Here is a 26691-nt window from a genome sequence, read left to right as displayed (position 1 = left end):
GGAGTGGGGTCTAGTGGGTTAGAGCAGCGGGGTGGGAGCCAGGACTCCTGGGTTCTCTCCCCAGTGGTGGGAGGGAAGTGGGGTCTAGTACATTAGAGTGGGAGGGGCTGAGTAGCTCTCCACCTCAGTTTCCCCACTTGTAACCTGGGGATAACTGTCCTGCCATTTTCTTTTTATACTGGGAGCCGTTTGGCGCACGGCTTGACTCTCACTGTGAAGGTGACGCTCCCAGAGTCATGGGGCGCCTTGATCTCAGCTGGGTTCTGTGCGGCACCAGGGTCCCCATCTCAGTCAGGGCCTCGAGGTGCAACTGGATGACGTCTAATAAAGCCAAGCTCTCGGAGTCGTTCGCCTGCCTTGCCTGAGGTCTCGGGTCGTTTGAAACCGTCCCCATATACAGCGGGTGCGTTTGTGGGCGGGAAAGGGGGTTGGGGTGTGGCTAGGGGCCAGTGTAATCAGCTGTTCCACGGCATGCGGAAGGCACTAGGTGGGGGGGAGGAGCAAGAAGGGGGCACACTTGAGGGAGGGGGCGGAACTGGGCAGGAAGAGGCAGGGTGGGGACTTGAGAGAAAGTCTGGGGTGGGTGTGCGGCAGGGGTGGGGGAGAAGTGGAAAGAGGTGGGGAAGAGGTCGGATGGGGTGGGAGAAGGGGTGGGGCGGGCATGGGGGGGCAGGAGTGGGAGAAGAGATGGGGCGGTGGTGGGGCAGGAGTGGCAAGAGGCGTGGAAGAGGTCGAGTAGGGGTGCGAGAAGGGTTGGGGGGGCAGGCATGGGGCAGGGCAGGGACTTAGGGGGAAGGGGTCGGGTGGGGGCAGGGCCTGGGGCAAGTGGGATGTTGAGCACCCCTGGGGCCTGGAGGAAGCTGGCGCCTGTGCGGTCACAGATCCACAGGCCCGGTGCTCTCACACGGCTCTGGAACAGTCCCTGGGAGGAGCCCTTTGCGTGTCAGCCCCCTTCGGGTCAGGCTGTCTCACTGGGGTCAGCCACTTGACTTCACCACCTCCTGGGACTGAATCGCGGAGCCTTCAGCACCCCTGCTACACACCATGGGCTTCCTGCAGCGAGTCTGCCTGAGTTGGACACCTGGGACAAACTTTTAGCCCCAAACGGAGCAATGCAGTGACCCCCACTGTCAGCATCCGCAGTGACTCTCAGCCAGCACTGCAAAAGAAACAGGGTTATTAGATGTCTGGAACACAGCATAGAAACTCCGTAATCAGGCCGGAGCACAGAGCCCTCTGATCCCTCTTTTGTCCCAGTTCAGGGAGCCTCCTACTTCCAGCAGCCCACACTGAACAACTCCCCACCGGGCCTCTCCTCAGTCCCTTGTTCAGTCCTCAGTCCCCAGAGCCGGCTGCCCCCTCCTTCGGCAGCCAGCCTCTTCTATATTCTGAAAACTTTTTTCACAGGCCTCTGTCCAGCAGGGCCACCCAGAGGATTCAGGGGGCCTGGGGTCTTCGGCGGCGGGGGGGCCCCGCTACCGAATTGCTGCCGAAGATGCTCTGGGGGCCCGGGCCCTGCAAGAGTTTTCCGGGGCCTCTGGAGTGAGTGAAGGATCCCACTCCAGGGGCCCCAAAAAACTCTTGTGGGGGCCCCTGCTGGGCCTGGGGCAAATTGCCCCACTTGCCCCTCCCCCGGGCGGCCCTGCTGTCCAGACTAGCTTGTCCAGTTTTCGCTTTTCTGTAAGGTCTCTTGTGGGAGCCACTGTATCACTAAACTCTTTTACAACCAGAGGGTAATAGCTGGCCAGACCAATAAGGGACTGGAGCTGCTTCTCTGTTTTAAAGGCAGCTTTTAATGGGCTCTGCTCTTAATGGGCCAGAGCAAACAATCCACTGCCCAACCTGTGTCCTAGGTAGGAGACCTCTGCTGACCCCATCTTGCATTTGGAGACCTTGACAGTGCGATCGGCGTCTCTCGGCATTTGTAGCACAATGCTAGAGGGTACATGTGATCTGGCCAGGAGCTACTGAAAATACCCAAGTCATCTAGACAGGCTTTGGCAGATGTTTTTAACCCTGCAGCACCTCATTAATAAGCGTCTTGAGGATTGTGCCAAACTTCTTTAAATCCAAAAGGGAACACCTAAAATTCCTACAGACCCGATTCCACTAGGAAAGCAGATTTTTTCCCCCCTGGGCATCTAAGGGAATTTGCCAGTACCCGTGAGTTAAATACAGCGTGCTTATGAATTTTGAGGACATGGCAGACAGAAATTCAATTCTCTGGTGTACTAACACTTCCTATGTGACCTCGGGCAAATCAGTCTGTCTGTGCCTCAGTTTCTCCATCTGTACAATGGGGATATTTGCCTTCCCCCACAGGAGGGTGTGAGGGTAACTATGGGAGACATTGGGAGGTGTTCAGACACTATGATCATGGGGCCACGGGTGCCACTTTCGTGAGTTTTGCAAAACTGTCCCCTCTCTGCCCTAGTCATCAATGGCTGGAGCTCGGCTAACACACGCCTCCACTCGCTCTCGTAACCCTCTGACCTTTCTCTAGCTCAGCTGCACTTTGCAGAGCCCTTTGCATGTCCCGCTCAGCTGCTCTTTGTCTGAGACGGGCAGCTGCTTATGTTTTACCATCACGAACAGCTTTGGTCGGAGAGCACAAAGAGGAGGGAAGTGCCACGACCACAACCGCGATGCTGCGGACATACAGCATCCAGGGTTTGGAAATGGCCACATGCATGCACCAGATCTGCCTTTCTCGAGGGCAGAGGAAAAGGAAGTTTAAATATAGAGATCAGCCCCCGGTGTTTGTAAGAAACGAGCAAGAGCTGGTGAGAGATAGAGACCGACGGGGAGAGAAATCGAGGCTGCTACAAAAGCGGTACCAGATATAAACTGTTTATTCTGGATACAGTGTCCATTCCTGCCAAGCCTCGCCTCAGAGGTAGCTGCATCTCAGCACCAGGCATGGGGTCCCTGTATAAACAGCCCCTCTACCTGACTCCAGAGGTGGTTGCATCTCAGCACCAGGCGAGGGATCCCTATGAACAGCTGGAGATCTCAGTTCTGAGTGATACATCCCTGTATGAACAGCCCCCACACCCCACCCCAGAGGCGGTTGCATCTCAATGCCAGGCAAGGATCTCTGTATAAACAGACCTCATGCCGCACCCCAGAGGTGGCATCAACAGGTGGGAATTTTAAGGCAAAAGGTCTAGTGCAGAGGCGGCGAGAGAGAGATGTAGAAATAGACATGGGAATGCAGAGAGTTCAGAATTTAGTGAGTCATCCTGGTTTATAATGTCTCCTATTATAATCTGGAACCCAGCCCGGGGCCCACGCACCCCACTGTCCCCAGAGCAAATCAGCACAACAAGGGAGAAAGGGAAGTGATAAAACCACAGATGGAGTTTTTTGGAAAGAGGATTAGGCTCTGTGGGACCATCTTTCATACCCTCATGCCTGTCAACCTGCAGAAGAACAAAGCACGTTCCAGGCTGTGCATTTATACAGGGACCCCCTGCCCAGTGCTGAGATGCAGCTGTTTCTAGGGTGGGGCACAGGGACTGTTTATACAACGATCCCCCACCCAGTGCTGAGATACAACTGGCTCAATTCAACAATTCTTTGTTGTTATGCCAAGTTATACAATGGCTACAAAAGTGTAAAAAGACAGAAGCCCAATAGTTTTGCGTGTGTGTGTGTGTGTGTGTGTGTGTGTGTGTGTGTGTGTGTGTGTGTGTGTGTGTGTGTGTGTGTGTGTGTCCCGGACACTTGTGTGTGGGGAGAGTAGTGGCAGATGGGAAAGTCTCACTGCAGATGTGTGTGGTTGCGTATGTGGTTGTCTCAGTGCAGTTCTGTCCATATGGTACAGCTTTGTCTGTGGTTGTTTCACTGTGGGTGTGGGTGAGGTTGTATCAGTGAGGAAGTGTGTAAGGTTGTGTGTGTGGCTGCCTCACTCTGGCTATGTGAAAGGCTGAGGATGTAGTTGTCTTGGTGTAGGTTGTGTGGGATTTGCTCACTGTGGCTGTGTGAAAGGCTGAGGGTGTAGTTGTCTTGGTGTAGGTTGTGTGGGATTTGCTCACTGTGGCTGTGTGAAAGGCTGAGGGTGTAGTTGTCTTGGTGTAGGTTGTGTGGGATTTGCTCACTCTGGCTGTGTGTAAGGCTGAGGATGTAGTTGTCTTGGTGTAGGTTGTGTGGGATTTGCTCACTCTGGCTGTGTGTAAGGCTGAGGGTGAAGTTGTCTTGGTGTGGGTTGTGTGGGATTTGCTCACTCTGGCTGTGTGTAAGGCTGAGGATGTAGTTGTCTTGGTGTAGGTTGTGTGGGATTTGCTCACTCTGGCTGTGTGTAAGGCTGAGGGTGAAGTTGTCTTGGTGTAGGTTGTGTGGGATTTGCTCACTCTGGCTGTGTGTAAGGCTGAGGGTGAAGTTGTCTCGGTGTGGGTTGTGTGGGATTTGCTCACTGTGGCTGTGTGAAAGGCTGAGGATGTAGTTGTCTTGGTGTAGGTTGTGTGGGATTTGCTCACTCTGGCTGTGTGTAAGGCTGAGGATGTAGTTGTCTTGGTGTAGGTTGTGTGGGATTTGCTCACTCTGGCTGTGTGTAAGGCTGAGGGTGAAGTTGTCTCGTGTGGGTTGTGTGGGATTTGCTCACTGTGGCTGTGTGTAAGGCTGAGGGTGAAGTTGTCTCGGTCTGGGTTGTGTGGGATTTGCTCACTGTGGCTGTGTGAAAGGCTGAGGGTGTAGTTGTCTTGGTGTAGGTTGTGTGGGATTTGCTCACAGTGGCTGTGTGTAAGGCTGAGGATGTAGTTGTCTTGGTGTAGGTTGTGTGGGATTTGCTCACTCTGGCTGTGTGTAAGGCTGAGGGTGAAGTTGTCTTGGTGTAGGTTGTGTGGGATTTGCTCACTCTGGCTGTGTGTAAGGCTGAGGATGTAGTTGTCTTGGTGTAGGTTGTGTGGGATTTGCTCACTGTGGCTGTGTGTAAGGCTGAGGGTGAAGTTGTCTTGGTGTGGGTTGTGTGGGATTTGCTCACTCTGGCTGTGTGTAAGGCTGAGGATGTAGTTGTCTTGGTGTAGGTTGTGTGGGATTTGCTCACTCTGGCTGTGTGTAAGGCTGAGGGTGAAGTTGTCTTGGTGTAGGTTGTGTGGGATTTGCTCACTCTGGCTGTGTGTAAGGCTGAGGGTGAAGTTGTCTCGGTGTGGGTTGTGTGGGATTTGCTCACTGTGGCTGTGTGAAAGGCTGAGGATGTAGTTGTCTTGGTGTAGGTTGTGTGGGATTTGCTCACTCTGGCTGTGTGTAAGGCTGAGGGTGAAGTTGTCTTGGTGTAGGTTGTGTGGGATTTGCTCACTCTGGCTGTGTGTAAGGCTGAGGATGTAGTTGTCTTGGTGTAGGTTGTGTGGGATTTGCTCACTGTGGCTGTGTGTAAGGCTGAGGGTGAAGTTGTCTTGGTGTAGGTTGTGTGGGATTTGCTCACTCTGGCTGTGTGTAAGGCTGAGGATGTAGTTGTCTTGGTGTGGGTTGTGTGGGATTTGCTCACTGTGGCTGAGTGTAAGGCTGAGGGTGAAGTTGTCTTGGTGTAGGTTGTGTGGGATTTGCTCACTCTGGCTGTGTGTAAGGCTGAGGGTGAAGTTGGCTTGGTGTAGGTTGTGTGGGATTTGCTCACTCTGGCTGTGTGTAAGGCTGAGGATGTAGTTGTCTTGGTGTAGGTTGTGTGGGATTTGCTCACTCTGGCTGTGTGTAAGGCTGAGGGTGAAGTTGTCTTGGTGTGGGTTGTGTGGGATTTGCTCACTCTGGCTGTGTGTAAGGCTGAGGATGTAGTTGTCTTGGTGTAGGTTGTGTGGGATTTGCTCACTCTGGCTGTGTGTAAGGCTGAGGGTGAAGTTGTCTTGGTGTAGGTTGTGTGGGATTTGCTCACTCTGGCTGTGTGTAAGGCTGAGGGTGAAGTTGTCTCGGTGTGGGTTGTGTGGGATTTGCTCACTGTGGCTGTGTGAAAGGCTGAGGATGTAGTTGTCTTGGTGTAGGTTGTGTGGGATTTGCTCACTGTGGCTGTGTGTAAGGCTGAGGATGTAGTTGTCTTGGTGTAGGTTGTGTGGGATTTGCTCACTCTGGCTGTGTGTAAGGCTGAGGGTGAAGTTGTCTCGTGTGGGTTGTGTGGGATTTGCTCACTGTGGCTGTGTGTAAGGCTGAGGGTGTAGTTGTCTTGGTGTAGGTTGTGTGGGATTTGCTCACTCTGGCTGTGTGTAAGGCTGAGGGTGAAGTTGTCTTGGTGTAGGTTGTGTGGGATTTGCTCACTCTGGCTGTGTGTAAGGCTGAGGATGTAGTTGTCTTGGTGTAGGTTGTGTGGGATTTGCTCACTGTGGCTGTGTGTAAGGCTGAGGGTGAAGTTGTCTTGGTGTGGGTTGTGTGGGATTTGCTCACTCTGGCTGTGTGTAAGGCTGAGGATATAGTTGTCTTGGTGTAGGTTGTGTGGAATTTGCTCACTCTGGCTGTGTGTAAGGCTGAGGGTGAAGTTGTCTTGGTGTAGGTTGTGTGGGATTTGCTCACTCTGGCTGTGTGTAAGGCTGAGGGTGAAGTTGTCTCGGTGTGGGTTGTGTGGGATTTGCTCACTGTGGCTGTGTGAAAGGCTGAGGATGTAGTTGTCTTGGTGTAGGTTGTGTGGGATTTGCTCACTGTGGCTGTGTGTAAGGCTGAGGATGTAGTTGTCTTGGTGTAGGTTGTGTGGGATTTGCTCACTCTGGCTGTGTGTAAGGCTGAGGGTGAAGTTGTCTCGTGTGGGTTGTGTGGGATTTGCTCACTGTGGCTGTGTGTAAGGCTGAGGGTGTAGTTGTCTTGGTGTAGGTTGTGTGGGATTTGCTCACTCTGGCTGTGTGTAAGGCTGAGGGTGAAGTTGTCTCGGTGTGGGTTGTGTGGGATTTGCTCACTGTGGCTGTGTGAAAGGCTGAGGGTGTAGTTTTCTTGGTGTAGGTTGTGTGGGATTTGCTCACTGTGGCTGTGTGTAAGGCTGAGGATGTAGTTGTCTTGGTGTAGGTTGTGTGGGATTTGCTCACTCTGGCTGTGTGTAAGGCTGAGGGTGAAGTTGTCTTGGTGTAGGTTGTGTGGGATTTGCTCACTGTGGCTGTGTGAAAGGCTGAGGATGTAGTTGTCTTGGTGTAGGTTGTGTGGGATTTGCTCACTGTGGCTGTGTGAAAGGCTGAGGATGTAGTTGTCTTGGTGTAGGTTGTGTGGGATTTGCTCACTCTGGCTGTGTGTAAGGCTGAGGGTGAAGTTGTCTCGTGTGGGTTGTGTGGGATTTGCTCACTCTGGCTGTGTGTAAGGCTGAGGGTGAAGTTGTCTTGGGGTGGGTTGTGTGGGATTTGCTCACTGTGGCTGTGTGAAAGGCTGAGGATGTAGTTGTCTTGGTGTAGGTTGTGTGGGATTTGCTCACTCTGGCTGTGTGTAAGGCTGAGGGTGTAGTTGTCTTGGTGTAGGTTGTGTGGGATTTGCTCACTGTGGCTGTGTGAAAGCCTGCATGGGACATTGTCGCTGACTTTGGCCACATACACAACATGCCCCAGTTTAACTGGAACTGTTTCAACCAAACCAGAACGTCCCCCCTGAGTGGACACTCTGACCTTATGTAAGCAGGGAAATGGTCCTGCTATTGTGAGGAACTTTTCTGGCTTATACACGGCCCTGGTGAAATGGGCTAGTGAAAGAATCTGAGTCCTCACTCCCACTTCCTTTATCCAGAGGCTGCCTGACCTCGAGGGCTCCCCATCCACTCTCCTGTCTGGCAGAGTCCTCCGTAACCCCAACAAGGCTGGGCCCAGGATTCCTGGGGGGGCTCGACCCCCCACCTTGCAGTGGTCATTCAGGGCAGGGGCTAGAGTGTTCCCACTCCGGGGTGCTCTCTCCGCACTGGATGCTTCCCTGACCCACTGATCATTACACACAGTTCAAAGCATGTACAGTTTATTAAACAACAACCAATTTAAAAAATTTAAGGAAAAAATGGGACAGGTTGAAGGAAAACCCGTCACCCCGCTCTGTGGCATGGGGACACCACAACCAGCATCTCTGGGATGTCAGGGCAGTTCATTGTCTGCTCCTCACACATTCCAGGCCCCTGCAGGTCGGACATTTGCTCTGGCGGTGGCCACACGCCCTCAGCCTCTAGGTGGCAGGACCCTTCTGCCAAGCGTTGCCTCTGCCCCATCGGGGTTATGATCCCCCTCCAAGTCTGGCCTCTGCTGGGCCCACTGCCCAGGTTCACTTCCCCAGGTGCTCACTGCACCCGGCTCCGGACTGCTCCAGCCCCAGCACCAGCTCCAGCACTGGGCCTCAGCACTGCTGCTGCTGCTCTGCCTCCAGCTCCCTGGGCTGCTTCTCTGGCCCCTCTGGCTCTGGCTGCTGCAGCCCAGCTCCCAGCACAGGGCTGCTCCCTGAATTGCTTCTGTGATTGCTCCCAGCTCTGACCTGCTTCTCTGACTCTGGCTGCTGCAGCCCAGCTCCCAGCACAGGGCTGCTCTGTGGGTTGCTTCTGTGACTACTCCCAGCACTGATCTGCTTCTCTGGCCTCTCTGGATCTGGCAGGGCTCTGCTCCCCAGCTCAGCCTGGACTCCCTCTTTCGCCTTAGCTCGGCCCCACTCTGTCTGACCCAGGCAATTCCAGCTCACTGCAGAGGATGGGACCCTCCTGACTCCCTCTTTAGCCTGCCCGCCCTGTCAATCAGGCTGACCTGGAGCATTGACCTCTCCCCATTGTTCCTGGGGACTGTCAGTCTCAGGGTCCTGATTTCCCAACCACTCTTTCCCTTTTTTTGGTACTGGCACCAAAACACCCCCACTGAGTTTTCGTAAGGGGACTGCAGTTGGTTTAGGAGCAGCATATTGGCCAAGTGAAGCGAGACCCTGCACTCAACTTGCCCAGGGTGTGCGGAGCCAGGGGCCTGGCTGGATCAGGAGAGGGGCGGCTGGGTGGAAAAGCCTTGCCTACGTTAGCATCAAAGGGGTAACCTCCTAGCTGCAGCTCAGCATAGATGTATTCCTGGTGATGAAGAACTTTCTCCTGGAGACGAGCACTCGGTGTAGGGGTGGGTCTGGGTCTGTCTTTCTCTCCCTGTGACTGTCTGGCTCAGTGCACTTGTGTACGTGCCCATGTCTGTCAGTGTCGCTGGTGGCGGGTCTGTCCCGCTCAGTTTAGCTTTCTTTTTCCTTTCACCTGATTCCTGTCCCCTCCCCCGGGCGGGTCTCTCTCTCCCTTCATAAGGCACCAATATCAATTCTCTTTCCTCTGCACTCAGCTGTCTCCTCCGCAGTGCCCTCAGACCTCCCGGGACACCGCTCCCAGCAGTCAACCCACCTCCAGCTTCCCCCCATACCCAACCCAGGATGCACCCCTTGCATCTGCTCATTTACCTGGGCACAGGTGAGTTGCCAGCCGGTAAGGTGGGGAAAACCTGGGGTCCTGCACACACCTGCTCATTGCCTAACCTTCAGGAAGGGGAGTGGAAGCAGCTGGGCTCTCAGGACACCTGGGTTCTGTCCCCAGCTCTGGGAGAGGAGTGGGGATACAGTGGGGGGGCTCAGAATCAGTCCCACACCCAGGAGGGGCTGGCCCCTCAGCCCCCACCAGTGCCCCTTCTCAATGGGGAAAACTAACATGTGGCTGTTTGACCCCTGCAGTGCTGGCCCCGAGCCATGGATTCAGCATGGATGTGGAGGGACCCATCACCTTCCAGGAGGCAGCCAGGGGGTTTGGGCAGAGCGTGGTGCAGTTCGGGAGAGCCAGCGCTGGGGGGTAAGGGCTGCAGGCAGGCTCAGAGCCCTATAGCTACGTGTCTCATATCCACCCCTGAGGGGCCCATCTGGCTGCGCTGCCCTGCCTGGGCTCCACTACCCAGGGGTGACAGGGCATCCCCTAAGCCCCCCTCTGCTCTCTTCCCCACAGGCTGATCGTTGGGGCCCCGCTGCAGATGGGAGACGTGAATGAAACTGGCAAAGTCTACAAGTGCGACCCGGGCTCCAGACAATGCCAGGAGATCCCCCTCCAGAGTAGGGGCACCTTGTACTGTGGGGTGCAGTGAGTTAGCACAGGGGGTCTGGGAGCTAGGATGCCTGGGTTCCATCCCAGGTCTGGGAGGAGAGTAGGGTCCAGTGGGTTAGAGCAGAGGAGGCTGGGAATCAGGACTCCTGGGTTCTAAATTCCATGCAACAATCTGCCATCACTTCCCTGCAAGGGAGGGTGCGGGGGTGCACAAAGAAGAGGGGGTGCGAAATGACTCAGAGATATGCAGGACTAAACATATCCAATGAGAAGGTTTCTCACCCTGGTGTTGGCATGTTTCTCCTGTCAGGGCCCCCCGATGCTGTGAACATGTCCCTTGGTTTGTCTCTGGCTGCCTGGGGCTCCAATCTTCTGGTAGGTATCACCCCTTGGGGTGGGGAAGTGGCTGTCTGTGGGTTATACCCAGGGGATTGGGTGCGTCTCTGCCCCGTCCCCCAGAATTCCACAGGATTCTCCTCCCCACTGCAATAGAAGCGGGATAAAATGTCAGCACCGTGACACTGTAGGGCCTGACCGACTGTGCACCCACCACACGCCAGGCGGGTAATGTTACCACAGGACTTGAGTGCCTGTGTGCTGCTCTCACCAGGAGGCGCACGGTTGAGTGACACTGGCAGGGGGGATGGACTGATATCACAGGAGCGGGTGATCTTCCCACAACAAGAGCTCTGTGTGCTGATGGCAAGTAGAGGGTGGTCACCGGATGATGTCACCATCACCAGAACACGGCATTGTCACCATGGTGAGGGATGAATGACAATGCGTGTGTAGGCGGGTGCTAACCACTTGAAAGACTGGGCCATGGCCTTGTGCTGAAGATGGTAACTGGATAACAACACTGTGTCTACAGCGAGGGTGTGGTGTTTGTCTGGGGGATGGTGGGACCCTAGAACGGTGCCCTGAAACAGCAGGGAGGAGGAGAACATCGCCATGGAGATAGTGACTGAGACGTGATGTTGTGAGGGATGGGGGTAACCGGGTGACATCGCCATGGGGACAGTGACTGTGCGATGACATTGTGAAGGGTGGAGGTGACTAGGTGATGTCCCCCTGTCCTCTCTCTGGGAGGCAGGTGCTGGGTCTTGCAATCCTGTTTGCCCAGTGGGGATTCCTGGCCTGGCGGGGCCTTTCCCTGCATATCCATGGGGGGAGCAGACTCCCCTCACCCCCAGTGCTCTCCTCAGGGGGCATCTACTGACACCGTCCCTCTCTCGTGCCCCAGGTGTGTGGCCCCACAGTGCACCGGGCCTGTAGGGAGAACATGTACATCAACGGCTACTGCTTCCTCCTGGACCAGAGCCTCCGGCAGCTCCAGCGCATCCCGGACACCCTGGCAGGTATGGGGCAGCCCCGGGAGCAGCATCAAGGGGTCATTGATGGCAGGGGCGGCGGGGGGGGGGCAGGAAACCAGGCTAGATGGGCCCTTTGATCTGCTCTAGCTCTTTCCACTGAGTTTTCTCCATGTTTGTGGAGTTGAGTCAGGAGTTGGACGTACTTCTTTCCCGTCCCTCTCAGAGTGCCCCAGACGTGCCACAGACATAGCTCTCCTCATCGACGGCTCGAGCAGCATCATACCAGAAAACTTCAGAAAGATGAAGACTTTTCTCTCTGAGATTATGAAGCGTTTCCGCAGCACCGACACGCAGGTAACGGGCAGAGACTGGACCCTGACTAAGTACCCCGAGGACTGCCAAAGGGCAAACTCCCAGTCACTGCTGACCACAATGCCACAGTGCAGCGCTAGGGGATGCTGTGCTGCAGGGAGCAGGGCTGGGGGCTTAGTAGGGGCATGCTCCCCTTGCAGTCAGTGCTGGCCCCAGAGTGGCACTAGGGGACGCTCTGCTGTAGGGAGCAGCAATGGGATTTTGCATCCAAAGCCAGGAAAAAATTCCTGCAGAACCAGCTACATCCTGGTCACTTGCCTCAGCCCTTAACTGAGTCTGATTCCTGCTTTGCTTACCCTCCACCCCTGGGACTGTTTTTCTCTCTTCTCCTCTGCCTCCTCCTGCAGTTCGCCCTCATGCAGTACTCACACAGATTTACAGAGCACTTCGACTTCTCACAGTACAGAGAGAGTCACGACCCCGATGACCTTGTCAGGCCAGTTGTGCAGCTCATGGGTTGGACACACACAGCCAGTGCCATCCAGAAAGTGGTGTAGGTATTACCCTCGTCCCCGTGCTGACTCCACAGGGAATGGGCTGCAAGGACATACCAGCTAAGGGACAGGGACTCAGGACTCCTGGGTTCTATCCCCAGCTGTGGGAGGGGAGTGGGGACTAGTAGGTTAAAGCAGGGGGAGGGGAGGAGACTTGGAGACAGGACACAAGAATTCTATTGCCAGCTCTGAGCCTCTGTTGTGTTGTGACTTTAAGCAAGTCACGTCCCCTCCTGGAGCCTCAGTTTCCCCATTATTAAAGTGGGGACCCTGACACTGACCTCCTTTGCAAAGAACTTTGAGTTCTGCAGTGCCAAAGCAGAGGATGAGCCCTAGGGGTTGTTACGTATCAATAACCCTCCCATGCATTCCCAACCTCCCTTTTTCCAGGCAGGAGCTGTTCACCTCTGGGAGAGGCACTCGGGATGAGGCCACCAAGGTTCTCATTGTGATCACAGATGGGAAGAAAACTGGAGACCTGCTTTCTTATTCAGACGCTGTCCCCGAGGCTCAGAGAGCTGGAATCGTCCGCTACGCCATCGGGGTGAGCCGCAACCTTGTGGAGAACTAGTATGGATCTGAGCTCGTGTCCAGGGATACAGTGGTGGTGTGGGAGGATGCTCCCATCAAGCATGGGAGGGCACTGGCACAGAGGCTGGGGAGACGAACTGAAGCCAGGCTGTAACTGCGCCAGGGTGTGGCGCTATAGCAGAGCTGGAGTTTCTCTAGCCAGAATGAGCGGCTATTGGTCAGGTTGAGCAGTGTTGTCTAGTCAAAGGTGGGGTATTCTCACTGCCCTCCAATCCACATGCCCACTCCGATGGCCTTGACATTTTGTGTGCTTCCAAGGGATGCAGGGTAGGGTTAGTGACCCACATGTGGGGTGACTTGACCAAGGGGTTCCTGGGACACATTCTCCCACAGACCCAGGATTTTACAAAATCACTCCGTTCTCAGTACTGTTATTTCATTTTCTGCATGCACTTGGGGATCAAACAATGGCTCTGGTCCTCCCTAAGCTGACCTGTCACTCAACCCTCATGTCAGCTAGTGCATGGCATCTACTATCCCGTGGGGAAGAAGTATTGAACCAATGACTGGCGTTAGAGTGTAGATTATCACAGCACAGCTCCAGTGTTTCCCACACCCACACCCCGGAGCGGCACATGGCACTGGCTGAGTGGAGCCTTTCGAGGCCCCAGCAGGGCTTGGGACGGGAGAGTATTTGCCCAGGTTCTTGGCCTATGACTGACCTCGATGCCCTGGTCTCCCCTGTACCTCCCTCTACTCCATTAAGGTCGGCAACGCCTTCTCCAGTGATACTGCCCAACAAGAGCTCCATGAGATCGCCTCTAAGCCCAGCGACGAGCACGTCTTCCAAGTGGACAATTTCGACGCCCTCCAGGACATCCAGAGCCAGCTGCAGGAGAAGATCTTCGCCATCAAAGGTACCAGAGCTGCGGGACAGGCCGCACTGGCCCTGGGGCTCTAGAAATGGCTTTTCAAGTCTGAGATGGGACGGGGAGCAGCTGGGAATCCAGAGCTCACATAGGCCCCAAATAGTCTCTCGTTCCCCATCCAACATCCATCTACTGGTCTATCTCCATAGATCCCCGTAATGCCTTTCTCATCCGGGGCTCCCTGGGCAGGGGACTGGCTGGCTCAAGGGACTGAGGAATGGGATACAGGGACTTCTCTCTAGGGGACGCTGGGTCCAATCCATCCTCAAGGTGGGGAGAAGGGCTGGCTCAGGGCGTGGGACATGGGGCCTTTACCGTCTATGATGGTCTCTCCCGTGTCTGTCTGTCTGTCTCTGCCCCCAGGCACCCAGTCCCAGAGTGGCAGCTCCTTCCAGCTGGAGATGTCTCAGGAAGGATTCAGCTCCCTGCTGTCCCCTGTGAGTGACGCCTGGCCCCGGGGCATGTCCCACTCTGCCATGCGCTGGGGCCCTGATGGAACTTTCAGCCCAAATAGCATCAGGCTGGGTTAGTGCCTGAAAGGCAGATGGCCCTTTATTAACCCAGAGAGCTGGAGGAGCAGCATGGAAGGTGCTTTTCCCACAGTGCCTGAGAGTGCGGCTGTCCTGCCAGCGGGGACCTCAGTAGGAGGCACTCTCTCCCCTGGCAGTCCCCAGCGCCATGCTAAGCTGTGCTGTGCTGCAGGTAGGGGAGAGGTCTCGTAAATATTTCCTGTGCTGTCCATTTCATAGATTCATAGATTCATAGACTCTAGGACTGGAAGGGACCTCAAGAGGTCATTGAGTCCAGTCCCCTGCCCTCATGGCAGGACCAAATACTGTCTAGACCATCCCTAATAGACATTTATCTAATCTACTTTTAAATATCTCCAGAGATGGAGATTCAACAACCTCCCTAGGCAATTTATTCCAGTGCTTAACCACCCTGACAGACCTTTTTCCTAATGTCCAACCTAAATCTCCCTTTCTGTAGTTTAAGCCCATTGTTTCTTGTTCTATCATTAGAGGCTAAGGTGAACAAGTTTTCTCCCTCCTCCTGATGATACCCTTTATATACCTGAAAACTGCTATCATGTCCCCTCTCAGTCTTCTCTTTTCCAAACTAAACAAACCCAATTCTTTCAGCCTTCCTTCGCAGGTCATGTTCTCAAGACTTTTAATCATTCTTGTTGCTCTTTTCTGGACCATCTCCAATTTCTCCACATCTTTCTTGAAATACGGTGCTCAGAACTGGACACAATACTCCAGTTGAGGCCTAACCAGCGCAGAGTGGAGCAGAAAAATGACTTCTCGTGTCTTGTTAACAACACACCTGTTAATGCATCCCATAATCACATTTGCTTTTTTTGCAACAGCATCACACTGTTGACTCATATTTAGGGTTGTGGTCCACTATAACCCCTAGATCCCTTTCTGCCATACTCCTTCCTAGACAGTCTCTTCCCATTCTGTATGTGTGAAACTGATTGTTCCTTCCTAAGTGGAGCAGTTTGCATTTGTCTTTATTAAACTTCATCCGGTTTACCTCAGACCATTTTTCCAATTTGTCCAGATCATTTTGAATTTGTTTCCTGTAATCAGTCCCCTTTGCCATGCGTGTCGGTTTAGGACGGGCCTATGCTGGGAGCAGTGGGAGCCTATGACTGGTCCGGTGGGATATACCTGTACGGGAGCAGCGGGAAGCCGAGCTTCATCAATGTATCCAGAACCTCCACTGACATGAATGATGCTTACCTCGGTAAGAACAAACACACAGACCTTCCCTTACCTGTTTAAACAGCCCACGTGCCCCAACCCAGCAGCAGCTACATCTCAGCACCAGGTGAGGGCTGCCTGAGTAAACTACCCCTGTACCCCACCCTAGAGGTGGCTGCATCTCAGTTCTGGGAAAGTTCTGTGCAGCACTGTTGTATGGCTGTTTCCCATCTCATCTCCCCACGTCTCTCTCTTCCTTTGAGGTTATTCATCTCAGGTCATCACAGCCAATGGGCAGAGCAGCTACGTGGTCGGGGCCCCTCGCTACCAACATACCGGCAAAGTCATCCTGTTCAGCCGGGATTCCAAGGGCGGGGACTGGACACCCAGATGGGAGCTGCAGGGGAAGCAGGTATAGGGAACATTACAGACAATGTGGAGCATGTGTGGGGGTGAGGGGGACTAGAGGAAGCCTGTAAGGTTTTGACACCACGTGTTTGGCTTCACCTTAAGGAATGATTCCATGGGTATGTTTACACTACACGCCGAATCGGCAGGTAGCGATCAGTTTATCGGGGATCAATATATCGTGTCTCATCTAGATGCAATATATCAATTCCCGAACGCACTCCTGTCGACTCCGGAACTCCCCCGGAGCGAGCAGCGGTAGCGGAGTCGACAGGGGGAGCCGCGGCCGTTGATCCCGATGGGAGGCAAGCCAAAATAAGATACTCTGACTTCAGCTATGCTATTCACATAGCTGAAGTTGTGTATCTTATATCGACCCCACCCCCTAGTGTAGACCAGGCCAATCAGAAAGACTCAGGCTAGATCTACACTGGGGGGGGGTTCGACCTAAGATACGCAACTTCAGCTACGTGAATAGCAGAATTGAAGTCGGCGTATCTTAGGTCGATTGAGGACGGCGGCGAGTCAACCACTGCCGCTCCCCCGTAGACTCCACTTCCGCCTCTCGCCGCAGTGGAGTTCCTGGGTCAAAGGCAGAGTGATCAGGTATCGACTGATCATGTAGATGCGATCAACCGATTCCCAATAGATCGATCACTCGGGTAGTGTAAACGTACTCTCAGGCAGGGGATAAATTTGACTGGTTTAGAGAACTGCACCGCAGCTGACAATCAGCATGTCTCCAGTATCCTATTGCTCTTACATTCAGTTAGGGCGTGTCTACACTGAAAACCCTGCAGCAGTGCCACTGCTCTGCTGCAGCGGTGCTGCTGTCGCACTTCAATGAAGACGCTACCTACACCAACAGGAGTGCTTCTCCCATTGGCATGACTAATCCACCGCCTCAAGAGGTGGGTGCTAGGTTGACAGGAGAATTCTCCCATCAATCTAGCACGGACTACACCGGGGTTAGGATGGTTTAATTGCCTTGCTCGGGGGGGGGGGATTTTCACACCCCTAAGAAACATAGCGATACCAACCTGATTGTTTAGTGTAGATCAGGCCTTAGACAGAACTCATAAGACTAATACAAAGAGAGTGAGACAGGGTTAAAAACTGCTGATAATAGGCATGGGGTCTGAAAAGGATCTCACCTCAGCTAACACTATATGTTTCTCCAAGGACTAACTGCCTGTACGTTCCAGCTAAACAGAATTTGTAACAGACTGGCTCAGTGAATCAAGCACAGCCTCTAAAAAGAAATGCACCACAACGAGCATTCAGCACCTTTGAAAGATGCTGCCGACCTCTGCCTTTATGGTCCCTTAGAAAGAAAACTGACAGGAATAACACCACCTGCTGTGTGTAAAGGGGGGTGAGGGAGAGGATGGAATGAACATGGGGATTGAATCCTGCTCCCAGCAGGGTGGGGAGTCAGGGACTCAGTGGGAAAAGGAGGAGGAAGTGACTAAAATGGAGGAGTGACTTCTCTGTCCCTCCAGCTCGGCTCGTATTTCGGGGGTACGCTGTGCGCTGTGGACCTCGACAGAGATGGGAACACGGACCTGGTTCTGATCGGAGCTCCCACGTACTATACACCTCTGAATGGAGGGCGCGTCTATATTTGCTTATTTAGCTGGCAGGTAAGAGAGACAAGCAGGGCCATGAGAAAGGTGGATGGCCTGGGCTTCCTGGGGCTGGGATACTATGAAAATAAACACAGTGATACCTTGGCACTGTGCTCCAGGGAGCAGGGTGGGGGGCTTAGTAGAGGCTCACCTGGCAGTGCGTGCTGGCCCCAATGCAGCACTAGAGCGTGCTCTGTTGCTGGGAGAGGCATGGGGAGGCTCAGTAGGGGGCACTGACCTTCAGTCCATGCTGATCTATTTTCCATGTGCTTCTCTGAATCTGGCCTGAAGGGGGCGACGCTGAGGTGTAGGAGAACCCTGCAGGGGCAGACACGGCAGGCGTTCGGGCGCTTTGGGGCCAGCATGTCCGAAATCGGGGACATCAGCGGAGACGGACAGATGGACGTGGCCATTGGGGCCCCCATGGAGAATGACAATCGCGGGGCCTTGTACATCTTCCATGGGCAAAGAAGAGGCCTCAGTCCCCAGTACAGACAGGTGAGCCCAGCTCCTGGGAGGTGGGGCCAACACACACTAGTGAAGGGATGTTATAGGGGCCCCATGGTCCCCTTGTGGCTATTAGCCCCTTTCTTAGTCGTCACCCTCCGCTGCCCCCTAGTGCCCATTATACAGTACAGCCGCCCCTTCCCCACCCCTCACCCTCTGCTGCCCCCTAGTGCCCATTATACAGTACAGCCGCCCCTTCCCCACCCCTCACCCTCTGCTGCCCCCTAGTGCCCATTATACAGTACAGCCGCCCCTTCCCCACCCCTCACCCTCTGCTGCCCCCTAGTGCCCATTATACAGTACAGCTGCCCCTTCCCCACCCCTCACCCTCCACTGCCCCCAGTGCCCATTATACAGCACAGCCGCCCCTTCCCCATCCCTCATCCTCTGCTGCCCCCTAGTGCCCATTATACAGTACAGCTGCCCCTTCCCCACCCCTCACCTTCCACTGCCCCCTAGTGCCCATTATACAGTACAGCCGCCCCTTCCCCACCCCCACCCTCTGCTGCCCCCTAGTGCCCATTATACAGTACAGCCGCCCCTTCCCCACCCCTCACCCTCCGCTGCCCCCTAGTGCCCATTATACAGCACAGCCGCCCCTTCCCCACCCCTCATCCTCTGCTGCCCCCTAGTGCCCATTATACAGTACAGCCGCCCCTTCCCCACCCCCACCCTCTGCTGCCCCCTAGTGCCCATTATACAGTACAGCCGCCCCTTCTGCACCCCTCACTCTCCGCTGCCCCCTAGTGCCCATTATACAGCACAGCTGCCCCTTCCCCACCCCCACCCTCTGCTGCCCCCTAGTGCCCATTATACAGTACAGCTGCCCCTTCCCCACCCCTCACCCTCCACTGCCCCCTAGTGCCCATTATACAGCACAGCCGCCCCTTCCCCACCCCTCACCCTCTGCTGCTGCTGCCCCCTAGTGCCCATTATACAGCACAGCTGCCCCTTCCCCACCCCTCACCCTCTGCTGCCCCCTAGTGCCCATTATACAGTACAGCCGCCCCTTCCCCACCCCTCATCCTCTGCTGCCCCCTAGTGCCCATTATACAGTACAGCTGCCCCTTCCCCACCCCTCACCTTCCACTGCCCCCTAGTGCCCATTATACAGTACAGCTGCCCCTTCCCCACCCCTCACCCTCCACTGCCCCCAGTGCCCATTATACAGTACAGCTGCCCCTTCCCCACCCCTCACCTTCCACTGCCCCCTAGTGCCCATTATACAGCACAGCCGCCCTTCCCCACCCTTACTGCTCTCTCTGCCCCACAGCGCATAGAGGGGTCGCTGTTTCCCAGCAGGCTGCACTACTTTGGCCAGGCCATCAGTGGCGGGACAGACCTGACAGGGGATGGGCTGCCAGACATCGCAGTGGGGGCACAAGGGCAGGTCCTGCTGCTGAAGTGAGTTACTCTGTGTTGTTGCATTGCTCCACGTGGCAGTCACAGACTGTGTGTGTGTGTGTGTGTGTGTGTGTGTGTGTGTGTGTGTGTGTGTGTGTGTGTGTGTGTGTGTGTGTGTGTGTGACTGCTGCCCCCTGCTGGAGAATGGCACAATGACAGCTCTGCTGCTCCCTTCTTCTACCTCCCAGCATCTCCTCAAGCAAAGCTGTGTGTCCATAACCCATCTCCCTGGAGTGTTATGAGCACATCCAGGCTGGGTGGGAGGCTCTGGGAGGGAGGGGACCTGGCCTCATTGCAGAGAGCAGCTGGGTGATGGTTCTGTTCCCCTCATGGCAGGTCCCGGCCTGTGCTCAGAGTCAGGGTCTCCATCAGCTTCCAGCCCTCAACCATCCCCACCTCAGCATTTAACTGCCAGGGGCAGGAGCAGCTCAACACAGAGGCCAGCAGGGCAGAGGTCTGCTTCACCGTCACTAAGAGCACCATGGACAGCCTAGGTCAGACCAAACCCACCCCCTGCTCCCCTCCCCCTTGAACCATCCAGTCCACTGCCCTGGGGATGGATCAGAGCCAGCACCCCCTAGAGGGGAAAGGCCCTGTGTCCCGTTTCTCCTTGGGATTCCTGTTCTCAGTCTCTCTCTGTCCCTTGTTTCCCCTCCCCCCGTAGGCAACAGGATCTTCAGCACCATCCAGTACAGCCTGGCCCTGGACCCCAGGCGGACGAAGATTCGAGCCGCCTTCGACTCCACCAGCCTGTCCTGAGCAGGGAGCTGCAGCTTGGCATCGAGACGAGATGTGAGACGTACCGGATAATGTTACCTGTGAGTTTGGGGGATCCTAACTCCTTCGCCTACTGCTGTGTCTCCTCCTCCAACCCTGTCCATTGCCCCCAAATCACCCAGACAACAAACCACTCTCTGGGTCCCACCCAGCCCCGCTTTCCCTTTAGAGGCCTGACACATCTTTCTGTCTCCCCAGCTCTGCCCTGAGGACACGCTGACCCCCATCACCCTGCGCCTCAACTACACCCTGATGGGGGAACCCATCACTACTGCCAGCAATCTCAAACCCATCCTGAGCGAGGACTCCACCATGATGACTGCAGGCTTGGTAAGGCTGCCAGGGCCACACAATAGAATTTGTGACAGTATCAAAGATGCTTGTAGCGGATGGGGGTTTGGTTGCAGTGCTGGAGTAGCCTGTATTGTTGTTCTGTGGTGATGGGTAAAATTGTAATGTGGCTGACAGTGCTGGGTGAGGTTGAATTGGTTGTGTTGTTGGTTAGGACTGCAGTGCTTTTGGTGATAATGTAAGCTGAGGTTGAAGTAGTTGTGTTAGTGATGTTGGTTCAGACTGTAGCGATCTCGGTGACAGTATGGTTTGAGGTTGTAGTCATTATGGTATGGGTGATGTTGGGTCAGACTGTAATGGTCTTAGTGGCAGTATTGGTTCAGGTTATTGCAGCTTTGTTGCTTGTGCTGGTGCAGACTATTTGTGGTGGTGGCTGTGTTGAGACTGTAGTTGTATTGGTGACAGTGTTGGTTGAGGTCATAATGGTTGTGTTAGTTACTGTATTGGTACAGAATATACTGATGGGTAGCAGTGATTGTAGTGGTATAGTTTGTGGTTGTTGTGGGTGACTGGTTGGTGACTACTGTTTCAGACTCTATTGACACTCGATTATGGTTGAGATTTTAATTCTGTTAGTTACCGCATTAGTTGTAATTACAGTGGCTGTGCCAGTAACTGTTGTTTCAGACTATATCGGCAGCGGTGGTTGGTGATATTGTAATGATCTTGGTTACAGTTTTAGCTGAGGTTGTAGTGGTTATGTCATTGTGACAGTGTTGGTTGACACTTTAATGTAGGTCGTGGTGGAGGTGGTAGTTGAGACTGTAGTGGGAGTGCTAGCATTGGCAGAGGTTGTTGCATCTATATTGCTAGTGGTGGTGTTACTTCAGACTGTGTTGATGTTGATGCTGGTTGTGGTTGAGATTGTAGGGCACTTGTTGACAGTGTTGGTTGAGGCATAGCGGTTCTGTTGCTGGTGGAGCTGTCCACTCAGACTGTCTTGGTGCCGGTGGGAGGTTGAGAATGCAGTGGCGCAGGTAACAGTGTAGGGGGCGAATGCAGCCGTTGTGTCTTGGTGATGCTGTTTCAGACTGTACTGCTGGTAGTGGTGATGATTGAGGTTATCTGATGGGTGACAATGCTGGCTGAGTTTTGCTCCAGTCCCTTCATAACCACCCTGACCCCTGCTCCCTTCTCTGCCTGCCCTGGGATCTCTCTCTAGCTCCCATTTGAGAAGGACTGTGGCAGTGACAGAGTCTGCACTGATGAACTACAAATTTCCTTCAATTTCTCAGGGTAAGTCACCCCCTCTGCCTTTCCCTGCAGATAACTTCCACAGTGGGACCTGTCCAGCTCCATCAGGCCTCAGATCTGCACCACCCAGCTGGAGATGCCCCCATATTTCCTTGTGACATCTGACTGGGCACCAATATAGAAAGCTGGCAGCACTGGGGGCCCCAGCTGGGCACTTTTATAAGAAGCTCGCACCACTGCCCCAGTGTGGCATTAGGGGCTGTGTGGGGTTCTCATCTGGGCACTGTTACAGGGAGCTCACAGCACTAGTTCCCTCTGCTGGACACTGCCTTGAGGAAGCTTGCAGCGATGCTGGGGCACTGGCTTCCCTTAGGAAGCTCAACCATTTCTCTCCCCCTTAGCTTGAACACCCTGGTGGTGGGGGTCACCCCTGAACTCAACACCACCGTCTCCATCCAGAACCGTGGTGAGAATTCCTACAGCACCACGGTGCAGTTCTTCTACCCGGCCGCGCTGTCCTACCGCCGGGTCCTGCTGCTCCAGGTACCACCCAGTCCCCCCAGGCACTGCAGACATGGGGGTAGGCAGGACACAGGGGATGGTGCAGGGAGCAGGCAGGGGGCTCAGTAGGGGGTGCTGTGCTGCACAGAGCAGGTCGGGGGGCTCGGCAGGGGCGCCATGCTGCAGGAAGCAGGGGAGCGGCTCAGTAGGGATACTGTGGGTTGCGTTTCTCACTAGCTGGTCCCCTGTGCTCAGTCTAACAGGAGGCCCATGACCGTTCAGTGCAGCTCAGCCATGGGCTCCGAGGAGCAGACTCAGAGGAACAGCACCTGCCACGTCAACCACCCCATCTTCTGGAGCAGGGCCGAGGTATGTTTGTGCACATGCACACACACCCCGGTAGCCTGTCACTGCCCATCCCCTGCTTTCTCTGGCAGTTCCCCAGGCCCTGAGCGTGGCTCCCTCTCACCCCATATGTGTTTTCCAGGCCATTTTCATTGCCACCTTTGACGTCTCCCCCAAAGCTGATCTGGGGGACAGTCTGCAGATCACAGCCAAAACCAGCAGGTGAGGGGGGCATGCAGGCCACAGAGGGCAGCGTGGGAGGCAGTGTGGAGAGGTAGGTGTGTAGGGCAATGCAGTGGAGTGTGGTGCATGGTTTAGTCCATTGATGTGTAGTGTATGGTATGTGGCACCTGGTGCAGACTGCAGGTTAGTGCAGTGATGTGTGCTCCAGTGAAATGCAGTCAGGTGTATTGCAGTGCTGTATGCTGCAGTGCAATACAATTATACATGCGGCGTTGCAGTGATGTGTGGGGCAATGGCAGTTCCACAGTGCCTGGTGCAGTGAAATGCAATGGTGTGGGGGGGCAGTGGCATGCCGTGCAGTGATACCATTGAGTGGAGGGCACAGCAGCTCAGTGGCCTCGGCTGCAGTGCAGCACGGTGATGTGTGGCACTGCTGAGTGGCAGATGCCATAAAGCCAGGCAGAGCAGTGTGATGCAGCCCAATGCATGATACACCTTGCTGGCTGATGATAGCTAGTATGCTGCCTCAGAGCAGGCAGCCATGGTGTAATGGTGCAGGGCAGTGATGCATGCTAAGAGGCGTTGTGCAACGCTGTATACTCAGGGAAGGGCTGTGTGGCACAGTACAGTTATCTGTACTTCAGGGTGGTGCAGTGATCTATACCCAAAGAAGTGGAGTATGGTGCAGTACAGTGATGTATACTGGAGGGTAATGCAATGTTGTATAATCCACAGCACTGGCATATAGTGCTCTGCAGTGCAGTGGATTATGGTGCAGTACACTGACATATACTGCAAGGTGGTGCAGTGGGATATAAACCAGAGCAGTGGCATATGGTGCACCACAGCAGAGTATGGTGTAGGGCAATGACATATGGCACAGCGCTGCAATGTAGGCTGCACCATGGTGCAGTGTTGTATAACCCAGACCAATGGTGTATGGTGCAGTGCAGTGATGTATGAAGCAGGGCAGGGCAGTGGTGTATGGTGCAGTGCAATGGAATATGGTATTCTGCAGTGACATATATTGCAGTGCAGTACAGTGGTGTCTAACCCAGACTTGCGGTGTATGGTGCAATACAGTGACTTAGGGTACAGGGCACGGGTATTTCATGCAGGCAGTGTTGTGTGGCACAGTGATATATAGAGCAAAGCAGGAGTATGGTTCTTTGCAGTGCAGACCAATATTGTGCAGGGCAGTGGACTCTGCTGCATTCCCTCTGCAAAGTTAATTGGTAGTTTCTCTTCACATCTCCCCTCCCCCCAGTGACAATGGAGGCCCCATCACTGAGCACATGATTCACCGGGCGGAGCTGCCGGTCAAGTACGGCATCTTCATCATCCTCACCAGGTAGGTCTGTGCGGAGACGGAGGGAAGAGCGCCCCCTACTGGGCCCCCTGTTCCCTGCAGCACAGCGCCCCCTTCTGGACATGACACCCCACTGTCACTCTTTATTACACTCACCCACTCCTGTCTCTCTTGTTCCTTCCACCCTTTTCCTCCCCCAGCCTCGAGGAGTCGACCAAGTATGTCAACTTTTCCGCCGATGAGGCAGGGACAAGTGGGCCAGTGACACATCGGTATGAGGTGAGGCCAATGGCTCAGAGTGTGTGGGGGGGTGGGAGGAATGGGGGGAGGACTCAGAGGAGGAGGATAGAGTAGAATTGCTTGAGTAGGGTCTGAGGGTTAGAGCAGAGACGGGTGGGGGTGGCCTGGGAACCAGGACTCCTGGGTTCTATCCCTAGCTCAGGGATGGGAGTGAGGTCTGTGGATTGAATAGGGGATTGGGGGTCAGAGCTCCTGGTTCTCTTCCTGCAGTGCCCTATGGAGAGTCTGTTTCTTTCAGGTCAAGAACCTGCGGCAGCGAAGCGTCCCCATCTCGGTCACGTTCCAGTTCCCCGTGGAGCTGAGCGGGGTCCGGGTGTGGGACGCCTCTGAGGTCGTCCCCTCCAAGGTACCTGCCTCTCCCTGCCCTTGTGTGTGTGAGATGGGCCCAGTGATGCCTTCTCTGCCCTACAGCGCCCCCTGCTGGGACAAGCTGCTTAGGGAAAAAGGCCCCTTCCCCAGCCCCTGAGCCAGCGAGTCCTGTGCCCTGGTGCCAGATTGGTGCTGGTGCCCTCCAGAGGGCAAAGGCCCCATGTCCCCTTCCCACCCCCATTAACACCGTGTCTCTCCCTCCCCAGCCCCAGCTGGCCCAGTGCACCAGTGAGGCTGAAACGCCTGGTTCGAAGGACTTTCTGAAGCAGATGAGCGAGCGCCCCCTGCTGGTGAGTACAGGCTGGTGCTGGCCGCAGCAGCCCCTTCCCCTCCTCACTAACACAGACAGCGAGTGGGGGGCTGGGCTGGAGGAGGGACCCCTGCTATAGACAGACCCAGAGCCTCATGGTCATGCTGAGCCTCTGCACACCCCCTGCCTCACCTGGCGATATCCTTCCACCCCCAGGACTGCTCCGTGGCCACCTGTAAGAAGATCCGGTGCAGAATCGCCTCCCTGGAAATGCAGCAGCCGCTGGAGTTTGTGATCAAAGGGAACATCAGCTTCCAGTGGGTCTCCCAGGTATGAGCGCTGCCTCTGCCTCCTGGCACCATGCGAGAGATCTCCCCAAGTGAACAGCCCCTGAGACCCTCCCCAGAGGTGGCTGCATCACAGTGCTGGGCAAGGGATCCCTCTGTGAACAGCCTGTAAATTGCTCTGGGTCCCCCTGGAACAATGCTCCAGGCTGGTTTGTGTCATTTCCGGTCAGGGACAGTGAATTTCTCTGTTCCAGACTCAGCAGCAGAAAATGAGTCTGGTGAGCGAGGCCCGGATTGAATACGAGGAAGAGAAATACACCCAGAAGGAGGGATTCGTCCAGTGCCAGGTACCAGAGTGACTGTGCCCGGGATAGAGAGAGCATCGGCTAGTGGTTAGAGTTGGGAGCCAGGACTCCTGAGTCCTGTCCCTGCTCTGGGAGGAAGTGGGGTCTGGTGTGTTGGAGCAGGGACAGGTGATGGTGCCAGGACTCCTGGATCCCCATCTCATAGCTCTTCTCCCCCAGGTGCAGACGGTGGTGGAGCGCTCTGAGGTCTATAACTACCTGCCCATCATCGTGGGCAGCAGCTTGGGGGGCCTGGTCCTGCTGGCTCTTATCACTGCAGCCCTCTACAAGGTGAGTGGGGTAGGGCTTGGACCCCTCCACCACAGCCCATCACCCTGGGAGCAGGGCTTCTGGCTCTCCCAGCTTGTGGGGGAGGGGAGAGGGTCCCACACCCCATCCCTCTGACCCAGGATGTGAGTCTGTCCATCTGGCTCTCACCATCTCTCCCCTCTGTCTCCTTCCAGCTCAATTTCTTCAAGCGCCAGTACAAGGAGATGATGGAGGACACGAGGGACGGTGTTGGAGCCAGGCTGGGCCAGAGCGACTGTGCCAATGTCTGCCTCAGCCCTGACATCCCCAAAGAATAGTGCCCCTGCCCCACCCCTGCCCAGGATGCTGTGGATCTGCCCTTCCCAACATCTGCCCCCCACTGACTGCTCTGGGTCTGCACCCTGATGATCTACTCAGAACATCGCCTTATAACAGCCATGTGGGATTGAGAGTCTGGGCTTGTGAGTTCTGTCCTCAGCTCTGGGAGGGGAGTGGGGTCTAGTGGTTAGAGCGGCTGGGGGAAGCTGGGAGACAGGCCTCCTAGGTTCTATCCCGAGCGGATGAGAGATCTGTGCTATGCTAGATTAGAACAATATGGGACGTGAACTCTCTCGCAAAGCGATGGACACTAAGGAGCTCAGTGTGTGTGGTTTATTAAAAAGAAGACAGGTGTAATTGCAGTGTATTGTTGTGACCAAGCGGGAATTTTTCATAATATTTTGGATGACTATTGCGTATGCCTCAGTTTCACCAAGTACGGCATGGTTAACTAGGTGTGCGGGGGGGGGAACGCTTTTTACTCTTCGCAGGTGTGACTGATGCCTGGCCTGGCCCCCATGCCCATGGAGAGCCTGAGAAGACAATGGTCACGCCAATTGCGCAGACATTTCATACCTAGCAACTGACGACCAGGGATGGCCAAACCCTCCGCAGGAAGCCA

General features: G+C 54.9%; 1 pseudogene; it reads left to right on the top strand.

The window, feature by feature from the left end:
- The first annotated feature begins 16 nt into the window (after nt 1-16).
- On the top strand, nt 17-26447 carry LOC115651390 (annotated as a pseudogene).
- Nucleotides 26448-26691: the final 244 nt, after the last annotated feature.

This window comes from Gopherus evgoodei, chromosome 4 (assembly GCF_007399415.2).
Source record: "Gopherus evgoodei ecotype Sinaloan lineage chromosome 4, rGopEvg1_v1.p, whole genome shotgun sequence".
NCBI classification, from domain to species: domain Eukaryota; kingdom Metazoa; phylum Chordata; order Testudines; family Testudinidae; genus Gopherus; species Gopherus evgoodei.
Note: the sequence above shows the minus strand (reverse complement) of the source record. Positions and strands in the feature narration are given on the sequence as shown.